The sequence below is a fragment of the Zalophus californianus genome, chromosome 10, assembly GCF_009762305.2.
Source record: "Zalophus californianus isolate mZalCal1 chromosome 10, mZalCal1.pri.v2, whole genome shotgun sequence".
Lineage (NCBI taxonomy): Eukaryota > Metazoa > Chordata > Mammalia > Carnivora > Otariidae > Zalophus > Zalophus californianus.
This window is the reverse complement of record NC_045604.1, coordinates 40,109,454-40,120,272: the sequence shown is the minus strand read 5'-3', so window position 1 is coordinate 40,120,272 and position 10,819 is coordinate 40,109,454. Positions and strand designations below refer to the sequence as shown.

Genomic DNA, 10,819 nt, shown 5'->3' with positions numbered 1-10,819 from the left:
TTTTGTTTTGTTTTGGTTTGGTTTGGTTTTATTGCAAGGCCATAGTATTATGATGTCAATTTTTTCATCTGTGAAAAAACTTCATGTCATTCATCAATAGCATTTTATGTTGTAATAAAAAGATCTGAGAATAATGGCCAAAAGAATCTCAGACATACAGGAAGACTGTGTTTTGTTTTATTTTATTTTATTTTATTTTATTTTATTTTATTTTATTTTTTATTTTATATTTTATTTAGAAAGGCTATCTTAGACAGAGAAAAACCAGAGCTTAATGTTTCAATTAAATAACTTATTTTTATTGACCTAAAATTTATGGCCAAATATTATTTCAAGCCAATAACTTTTGAAGTAGTTTGTTTTGCAGTGAAAGCTGATAGCTTCCATTTATAGAAAGTTCAAACAAAGGTAAAATTAAATAATATATTGCCTAAGATAGATAATACAAAGTCAATTTTATAAAATAACTACTTGAAAAGCAAGAAAATGACTAACACAATAGTTAAAATATTGCCCAGGATGGGAATGGAATTGGAAAAGAACATACAGAGAATTTCTAAAGTGTCTCTGATTCTCTATTTTTGACTTGGGTAGTGGGTACCCATTATTTGGCTTATTGTTATTGTTCTTTAAGAGGTATATATACGCTCACAATCCTTATAGAAGTATATTTCATGTTTAAAAAGTAAAGGTAAAACTGACGTAAAGAAATAACAAACAGCAAAATCAATGCCATATATTGATGAGATGAAGAGGGAATAAAGAGAATGGAAAGGAAAGGCTTCCTCAGTTGCTGGAAATGATGTTGACTCTACCAGCACAGAAATGCAGCCAATGATATCTGGCTGAACAGAAAGAGTTGATGTCTGGAAGTAAATAAAAAGAATTACCCATGTCTCTGAAATATTTGTGAATAGCCCTCAAATGGAGAATTACAGGCTTCTGAGAAAATGATACAGACCTGTTAAACAACTTGAAAACCTTTTGATATTGCCTGAATATTCCAGGCAGGTAAAAGACAGGATATTCCAGAAGATCAAACTATGAGCACCAGGAAAGTCAAAATAGAAAATGAAAGGAAGTTAAAGTGAAAACACTCCCTATGTATCATTTATCTATTTTGCATACAAGCTGAGTAAAGGAATAATTTATTACCAGCTGTGGAACTTTGATCTCAAATCTCAGTGCAGGATCCTAATAAACCAGATAGACCCATCTGGTGAATTATTTTTGCTGAGGCTTACCTGAGCCCAGCAACCTAAAGTAATGGCAGAAAGAACGTTTTGTTTTGTTGCCTTCCCTAAGCTCACAACTGCCTCTCAGACTTCTGGTGAAAAAAATCCTTTCCAGAGCACACACACCATCAGGAGGAGAACAGTTTGCAGAGACAGCTCTCAGCCCAAGAGTGGGAGAACCACCCCCTTGACTGTGTTGCCCTTAACTGGACTACCACAGAGCATTGAAAGACTCCTTAAGACCCCAAGAAGAAGCCAGAGTAAAAGGAGATTGTTGGGGTTTCTCTGGAAAGGGAGCATCTCATATTCCACTCCTATTAGTCTGTGTGCTATGAAAACAAAGGATACAAAAGCAGAGTATCCACCCTTTGGGAGCCTGTGTGGTTGAGAATACTCATCAAACTCTTAATAGTATTGAGCCGCCTCCTCCTCGGATGTGGCTGGAGCTTGAGACGCCGCAGACCCGGGACCCGGAGCAGCTCAGAGGCGGTGAATAATAGCTCTTCAAGTCTGCAATAAAAAAAATGGCCTCCGATAAAACTACATTGCAAAAAAATAGGAAAGAAACAAAATGGAAAGAGTAAAAAAGTAGAAGAGGCAGAGCCTGAAGAATTTGTGGTGGAAAAAGTACCGGATCGACGTGTAGTGAATGGGAAGGTGGAGTATTTCCTGAAGTGGAAGGGATTTACAGATGCTGACAATACTTGGGGACCTGAAGAAAATTTAGATTGTCCAGAGTTAATTTAAGCATTTCTTAATTCTCAAAAAGCTGGTAAAGACAAAGATGGTACAAAAAGAAAATTTTATCTGACAGTGAATCTGATGATAGCAAATCAAAGAAGAAAAGAGATGCTGCTTATAAACCAAGAGGCTTTGCCATTTCTCATGAAATGGAAAGATTCAGATGAGGCAGACGTGGTACTGGCAAAAGAGGCAAATATGAAGTGTCCTCGGATTGTAATTGCTTTTTATGAAGAGAGAATAACTTGGCATTCTTGTCCAGAAGATGAAGCTCAAATATATATATATATATATATATATAAAACTAGGTCTTTGTTTTTTGATTTATTAGTGTGAAGAAATAACGTTCTAATGAAAATCAAGTTTGATATGTTTGTTTTGGAGTAGTATTGGGGGAGTTGTTGGGTTTTTTTGCATCTATAGCATTGGTTACTTTGAACAAATAAAAGCTTTCTGTAGCTGCTTCCTTTATCAGAAAAAAATACTTGAGACCATGGTATATTATCCCCCTGCATTAGAGAACACCTCTTCTAAATGTTGGGGGAAATCTTCATAGTCGTTACTCATTCAGAATTTGTGTTTAACTCCTATATGCATAAGGAGCATTCTGGATTTTTTGTTTATTTAGGGGGTTTTTGTGTGTATACTTAAAATACATACATAAATGGTTGTTTTTTTTTTAACACTCACCAAAACAAAAACAGCCTTTTATAACCATGGATAAGCCCCTGTTTCCGGGATACTATCGTTTTCAGCAACTTAAGAAATAAATCACTTAAAGTTAAACTGAAGTTTTTCCTGAAGCCTTAACCTTTCAAATTTTTAAATTGGGCAATTTAAAAGCAGCCATATCAGAATCCATACCCATACCTACAGTCACATAAATGCAAGTTCATTGGCAAGATCCCTGAAAGGAAAATTTTATCACCACTAGCAACCTACCCACCCAAATGATAAAACTAGACAAGTCCTGGTGTGTTTTAATTAAGTAAGCAAAACTTAGTTAAAGGGACATTTAAAGGTTCCTTCTAGTGAACCATTCCTTTTCAATAAGTTGAAATCTCTGTGCTGTATCATGATTCATAGCATGTCTAAGACTTTGTTCATGGAAACCTCATCATAATCAGATGGTTAGAGATGTTGGCAATCTAGCACCTGCTGGAATAAATGGGTGGACAGACTTTTATAATCCAAATTCTTAACCTGCATGTATTTTCTTTACCCCAACTCATTCCTGACATGTAGGCTCAGTCTTCTCAGTATTTGAGTTACTGGTTCAGCAGAAACCAGGAAAAACAATAACTTTGTAGTCAGAATGTTATCCAACTGTATATTGTTTACTTTATTGTAAATACTGGTAAACAGTGGTCAATAAATAGTTTTATATTTAAAAAACACAAAAACAAACAAAAAAACAACAACAAAAATACTCTAATAGTATCTACAAGAGAGGAGGAAGGTAGTAATCACGGGAAGTAAAACTCCCACCACAGGGAACCTGGTGTGGAGTGGACATTCATTCCTGTTTGCCTAGGAAAGTTGGATTTACACCATTGTCCAGACATAATTATTAATAGCACTCCACCTCACTCAGAAAAGTGTCTCTGTTTTGACAATAAATTATATAGTCATCCTACTTATAAGAAAAGTCTTTTGAGGGAAGTTCAGGACAATGAAGCTGAAAAGAAGCACCTGTTTGTTTTCATGGTCTCTTGCCTTCATCCATTTTTGGTGCACCTCTCTTCTGGGACATGACACCCTCTCCCTGGCTCTTCCCCAGGTCCCTCTCACTTCCTCCCTCTCTCCCGTTTCTCCAGCTATAGAAATCACACCATCACTATCTTCATTCCAAATGAATGGATGTCTCTAAACATTTTTGGGAGAATGATTCAATGGGTCATAAGAATTATAGGAATCTCCAAATTATAGTATTCAAACTGCAGGTTGGGGGCAGGAGGAAGAAAGGTGGAACTGTGGGGTAAAATAAAATTCAAAAATTCCTGCTCTGGATAGGTCTTGATTTTTACTTTAGTCCTTTATTTCCCTTATAAAATACCTACTGCAATATCAATAGGTACTATTTTCAATAGTATTAGACATTCTATATTCACGTTTTTCTTCATGGACTGTGATAAAGCACACCTTTGATCCAGTGACTCCCACTTCATTTGCTCATGTTTACTTTCATTTCTCCATGTGTGCTGGGTGATTTCAGCAGCTAGATTTTTTTTTCTTCTTTCCTAATTCAGAGATTATCTGATTGTCCATTTACAAAATTTATGTACTTGCTACTGAAGATGACTGATAAGTTCAGTCGTCATTGTGTAGAATTGAAAATATCTGAAATGCATAAAATTTATCTCCTAGATCACAACTTTAGTTCCTTAATTTTTATTCTTATGCGATTTTCACACCAGATTTCTAAAAGCTCCTATTTGTTTTTTTAAAAGGTGAGAACTCTACCATCTGTCTCTACAATGATCATTTTTTCCCTAAAATAAACATAGTACAGAACTCTTATTTTCTAATTCAAAATTTCAGTCTTATTAAGGTAGTTGGTATTTTACAAATCAAGCAAAGGCCAATCTCTTGGGAGACACATCCTTGAAGGGAGACAAGCATCAGGTTGTGAGCTGGACATGAGCTATTGATTCATTCAACAAACATTTATATAGTGAATAAAGTGAACTATAATAGATTATGAACTTAGTTTTATTGTTGTCAAAAGGAAGCAAAACCAATGATATTGGAGTGCCCCAATAATTTCCTGCTACTTGTCTTTCCTCCCTAAAGGATTTTGGATCAACAACCCTATCCCCAAGGGACAGAAGCAGAAGTCAAAACATCAATTTATTGATAATCAATACTCTTTAGTCAAAAGCCTAATCTGGAGATCCAACCGGGATATTTTATTTTCCACTAATACCATTATTTCTAATCTCAATTTAGGGTCCTGTGTGTATTGGTTGCCTTCAGAGAAAGAGAGATGGTCAAGTCAGAAGGGGGGCCTTGAATCCATTTAACTACCTATTACAATGAACAAGAGAGGAGAAAATGAAAAATTTTCACCTTATGGCCTTGACTTTCCTAGGAAAGAGACAGGAAAGAAATATAGATGATGTAGATGCAGATGGAGAAACAGGTATGGATGTAGATGTAGATAGAGTTGTAGGTATAGAGATGTAGAGATAGAGAATAAAGATGTTATGAGTGCAGTGCTGGGTTTTAATGTCCTTTAACCCAACCATGTAATAAAATGTAACTCTGACCAATTGATTTACTCATTCTCCTCCATTTTTGAAGCAGGATGAATTTGAACTGAAGAATTTCCCCCCTCAAGAGGTACCAGGCCATATGGTAGATGTTAGTGATATAAAGATCAGTATTACAATCCTCAAATGGCTCATACTTATGAAGAGAATGGCAAATGAATCAACTATCAAGCTCCTTCCAAGGCTAGAAGTACTCTACATGCATCTACTACATGTGCCTTAATCTAATCAATAAGTCAGGAACTAGTTTCAAAATTTTGAGCCATGTAATCGCAGGGCTCTATAAGACAACTCTGGAAATTCACTAAAATTAAATGTCCTGTTTAACTCGTTTGATTCTAATAGTTTCAGAGCCCATCTAATCCCCAGACAAGGATAGATTGCATCTTCTGATCAGTGAAAAGCAACACATAAAGAAACCATAGTTTCCAAAAAACACTGGAAATCATTTAGACTTTCATGCTTTCATTTAACGAATACTGATTGAGCACCTAATATAAGCAGGCACTGGGGATGCAACAGTGGACAAGAAAGCCAAGGACCTTTCCTCAAAGAATTTATTTATATAGCACACACACATGCACAGAGTATGCATAACTTACAAAATTATTGTTTTTAAACAACCATGGATCTCTGATAAGCTTCTTAGAGTTGAATAAACTTATGCCATAATTTAAAAAGCACTAGGTAGAAAGACTGCTTTAAAAATCAGATAAGGAATTCAAAAGCAAAACATAAATTGTACACATGATTATTGTCCCAATAGCATGTATGTGTGGCCTTCCACTACTCAAACCCAGATGTCACTCATCAGTCAACACACTTTTTCCAGCTGAGCCCAGATATCACCTCAGCATCCATCTCATAGCTCTATCAGAAGCTGTTACCAGTCAGTGAGGTAGTCACTCAGTTTGTCCTCACTGATGGAGAGCACCCACCACAAAGCATGTAGTGAGTACCTACCACGTACCTCCAACTGCAGCTAACTGCTAAAAGGAGAAAATAAGACTAGAAAATATTGACGTAGGTACCCTCTATCCCTACACTGTGAAGAGTTTTAATCAAGAAAGTATGCTATACTTTGTCAAATGCTTTTTCTGCATCTATTGAGAGGATCATATAGTTCTTGTTCTTTCTTTTATTAATGTATTATATCACATTGATTGATTTGCAGATGTTGAACCAACCTTGCAGCCCAGGGATAAATCCCACTTGGTTGTGGTGAATAATCCTTTTAATGTGCTGTTGGATCCTATTGGTTAGTATTTTAGTGAGAATTTTTGCATCCATGTCTATCAGGGATATTGGTCTGTAGTTCTCCTTTTTGATGGGGACTTTCTGGTTTTGGGATCAAGGTAATGGTGGTCTCATAAAATGACTTTGGAAGTTTTCCTTCCATTTCTATTTTTTGGAAGAGTTTAAGAAGAACACGTATTAATTCTTCTTGAAATGTTTGGTAGAATTCCCCTGGGAAGCCATCTGGCCCTGGGCTCTTGTTTGTTGGGAGATTTTTGATTACTCCTTCAATTTCCTTACTGGTTATGAGTCTGTTCAGGTTTTCTATTTCTTCCTGGTTTAGTTTTGGAGGTTTATACATCTCTTGGAATGCATCCATTTCTTCCAGATTGTCTAATTTGCTCATATACAGTTGCTCATAATATGATCTTATAATTGTTTGTATTTCTTTGGTGTTGTTTGTGATCTCTCCTCTTTCATTCATGATTTTATTTACTTGGGTCCTTCTCTTTTCTTTTTGCTAAGTCCGGCCAGGGGTTTATCAATCTTGTTAATTCTTTCAAAGATCCAGCTCCTAGTTTCATTGATCTGTTCTACTGTTCTTTTGGTTTCTATTTTATTGATTTCTGCTCTAATCTTTATTATTTCTTTTCTCCTGCTGGGTTTAGGCTTTATTTGCTCTTCTTTCTCTAGCTCCTTTAGGTGTAGGGTTAGGTTGTGTATTTGAGACCATTCTTGTTTCTTGAGGAAGGCTTGTATTGCTATATACTTTCCTCTTAGGACTGCCTTTGCTGCATCCCAAAGATTTTGAATAGTTGTGTTTTCATTTTCGTTTGTGTCGATAATTTTTTTTAAATTCTTCTTTAATTTCCTGGTTGACCCATTCATTCTTTAGTAGGATGCTCTTTAGCCTCTGTATTTGAGTTCTTTCCATCTTTCCTCCTGTGATTGAGTTCTAGTTTCAAAGCATTGTGCTCTGAAAATATGCAGGAAATGATCCCAATCTTTTGGTACCAGTTGAGACCTGATTTGTGACCTAGGATGTGATCTGTTCTGGAGAATGTTCTATGTGCACTACAGAAAAATGTGTATTCTGTTGCTTTGGGATGGAATGTTCTGAATATTTCTGTGAAGTCCAACTGGTCCAGTGTGTCATTTAAGGCCTTTATTTCCTTGTTGATCTTTTGCTTAGATGATCTGTCCATTTCAGTGAGGTGGATGTTAAAGTCCCCTACTGCTATTGTATTATTGTGGAAGTGTTTCTTTGATTTTGTTATTAATTGACTTATATAATTGGCTGCTCTTATGTTAGGGGCATAGATATTTAAAATTGTTAGATCTTGTTGTTGGATAGACCCTGTAAGTAAGATATAGTGTCCTTCCTCATCTCTTATTATAGTCTTTGGTTTAAAATCTAATTTGTCTGATGTAAGGATTGCTACCCCAGCTTTTTTTTTTTTATGTCCATTAGCATGGTAAATGGTTTTCCACTCCCTCACTTTAAATCTGGAGGTGTCTTTGGATCTAAAATGAGTCTCTTGCAGACAGCACATCGATGAGTCTTGCTCTTTTATCTGATCTGATACCCTGTGTCTTTTGATTGGAACATTTAGCCCATTTACATTCAGGGTAATTACTGAAAGATATTAATTTAGTACCATTGTATTGCCTGTAAGGTGACTGTTATTGTATATTGTCTCTGTTCCTTTATGGTCTATGTTACTTTTAGGCTCTCTCTTTGCTTAGAGGACCCTTTTCAATATTTCTTGTAGGGCTGGTTTCGTGTTCACAAACTCTTAGTTTTTGTTTGTCCTGGAAGCTTTTTATCTCTCTTCTATTTTCAATGACAGCCTAGCTGGATATAGTATTCTTGGCTGCATATTTTTCTCATTTAGTGCTCTGAATATATCATTCCAGTCCCTTCTGGGTTGCCAGGTCTCTGTGGATAGTTCTGCTGCCAATCTAATATTTCTACCATTGTAGGTTACTGACCTCTTGTCATGAGCTGCTTTCAGGATTTTCTCTTTGTCTCTGAGACTCGTAAGTTTTACTATTAGATGTCAGGTGTTGACCTATTTTTATTGATTTTGAGAGGGGTTCTCTGTGCCTCCTGAATTTTGATGCCTGTTTCCTTCCCCAAATTAGGGAAGTTCTCTGCTATAATTTGATCCAATATAAATTCTGCCCCTCTCTCTTTTTCTTCTTCTTTCTGGGATCTGAATTATTCTAATATTGGTTCATCTCATGGTATCACTTATCTCTTGAATTTTGCCCTCATGATCCAGTAGTTGTTTATCTCTCTTTTTCTCAACTTCCTTATTCTCCATCATTTGGTCTTCTATATCACTAATTCTCTCTTCTCCCTCATTTATCCTAGCAGTTAGAGCCTCCATTTTTGATTGCACTTCATTAATAGCCTTTTTTGATTTCGACTTGGTTAGATTTTAGTTCTTTTATTTCTCCAGAAAGTGTTTCTCTAATATCTTCCATGCTTTTGGCAAGGAAGAAGTCAAACTCTCACTCTATGAAGATGATACGATACTTCATGTGGAAAAACCAAAAGACTCCACCCCAAAACTGCTAGAACTCATACAGGAATTCAGTAAAGTGGCAGGATATAAAATCAATGTACAGAAATCAGTTGCATTTCTATACACCAACAACAAGACAGAGGAAAGAGAAATTAAGGAGTCGATCCCATTTACAATTGCACCCAATACCATAAGATACCTAGGAATAAATCTAACCAAAGAGGCAAAGAATCTGTACTCAGAAAACTATAGAATATTCATGAAAGAAATTGAGGAAGATACAAAGAAATCACTATATTTAATGCAATCAGTACCAAAATACCATCAACTTTTTTCAATGAAATGGAATAAATAATCCTAAAATTTATATGGAACCAGAAAAGACACTGAATAGCCAGAAGAATGTTGAAAAAGAAAAGCAAAGCTGGCGGCATCACAATTCCGGACTTCAAGCTCTATTACAAAGCTGTCATCATCAAGACAGTATGGTACTGGCACAAAAACAGACACATAGATCAGTGGAACAGAATAGAGAGCCCAGAAATGGATCCTCAACTCTATGGCCAACTAATCTTTGACAAGGCAGGAAAGAATGTCCAGTGGAAAAAAGACAGTCTCTTCAACAAATGGTGTTGGGAAAACTGGACAGCCACATGCAGAAGAATGAAACTGGACCATTTCCTTATACCACACAAACAATGCTCAGAGGCTAAAACAAAAAATAAAGACACAAAAACGAACAAAGCAAAACAAAAAAACAGTGAAAATGTGGATTGAGAAGGACAAGCAGAGCACTGACTCACTTCATCCTGAGGGTATCAGCTGAACCCTGCTGAAGTTGAGCTCGAATTTTGATGGCCCTGGGAATGAGACAAAGAAGACAGAGTCCAGGGCCAACTCAAGATGGGGAGTCAAATAAGGAGACCCACAATGTGGGATGTCAATGGGATTCACCTTCAGTGTAAGAGAGAACTAGAAAAAAGAGCACCCACTGAAGGGGATTTCAGTGTAAACACTTGTCCCAACTTTAGCACTGAGTCAAGGGGGAAATCCCCCCCCAGGGAATTCAGAAACAGAAACTGCTATTGAAATTCATACTGTCTGTGAGATTTAAAAGAAAATAAAAATAAAATAAAATAAAAATAATAAAACCTTGAGCTGAGAATTAACCTTAAAGTAGTCTTGAGTTTTCTGATTACTAAGCAGAAGAAAACAAAAATCTTCTCTGAATCTAAGCACCTTCAATGGAGGTCTTAAAATATTCCCCTAGATAAAGTTCCAGAAAATGTGAGCTCACCGTCAAAACCAAAACACATAGGTGATATGGCATCATGAAGGAAGCAACAAAATCAATAAAAGGTGGGGGGAGGAAGCCTCTGTAAGCCAGCTACCAGAAAATGATATAGCCCTGGAGTGCAAAATTGGAACTTTTAGAAGCCTGCTCTAGTGAGAGATGTTCCTGCCAGAAAGGTGCAGGTAGCAAAGCAGGGCAGAATCCTAGGTGGGAGAGTGTGGTTTCAGGATCCCTGGGGTTACAGAAAGAACAGAGGTGACTGAGCCTGCAGAGTTCCCAAGCATTGGAGTGGGGAAAACCAGCTATGGCCAGCAAGCCCTAGTGGGCTCTCAGCTCAGTTTGTCATAAGCCATGAACCTGGGTAGGATCCGTTGACTGGTCTTCGTGCAGGGACCCTGCAATTGGCAGACCCATAGTGAGTCTCCTCCCTTCTCTAGAAGGATTGGCCTGAATGCACACTGTAGGAGTCTGCAGGGTTTGGCACACACAAAAGTGAAGACTGCTTTTCCC

General features: G+C 36.8%; 1 pseudogene; it reads left to right on the top strand.

Annotated features, from left to right (window-relative positions):
• The first annotated feature begins 1,759 nt into the window (after positions 1-1,759).
• Positions 1,760-5,471, top strand: LOC113932610 (annotated as a pseudogene).
• The last annotated feature ends 5,348 nt before the right edge of the window (positions 5,472-10,819 follow it).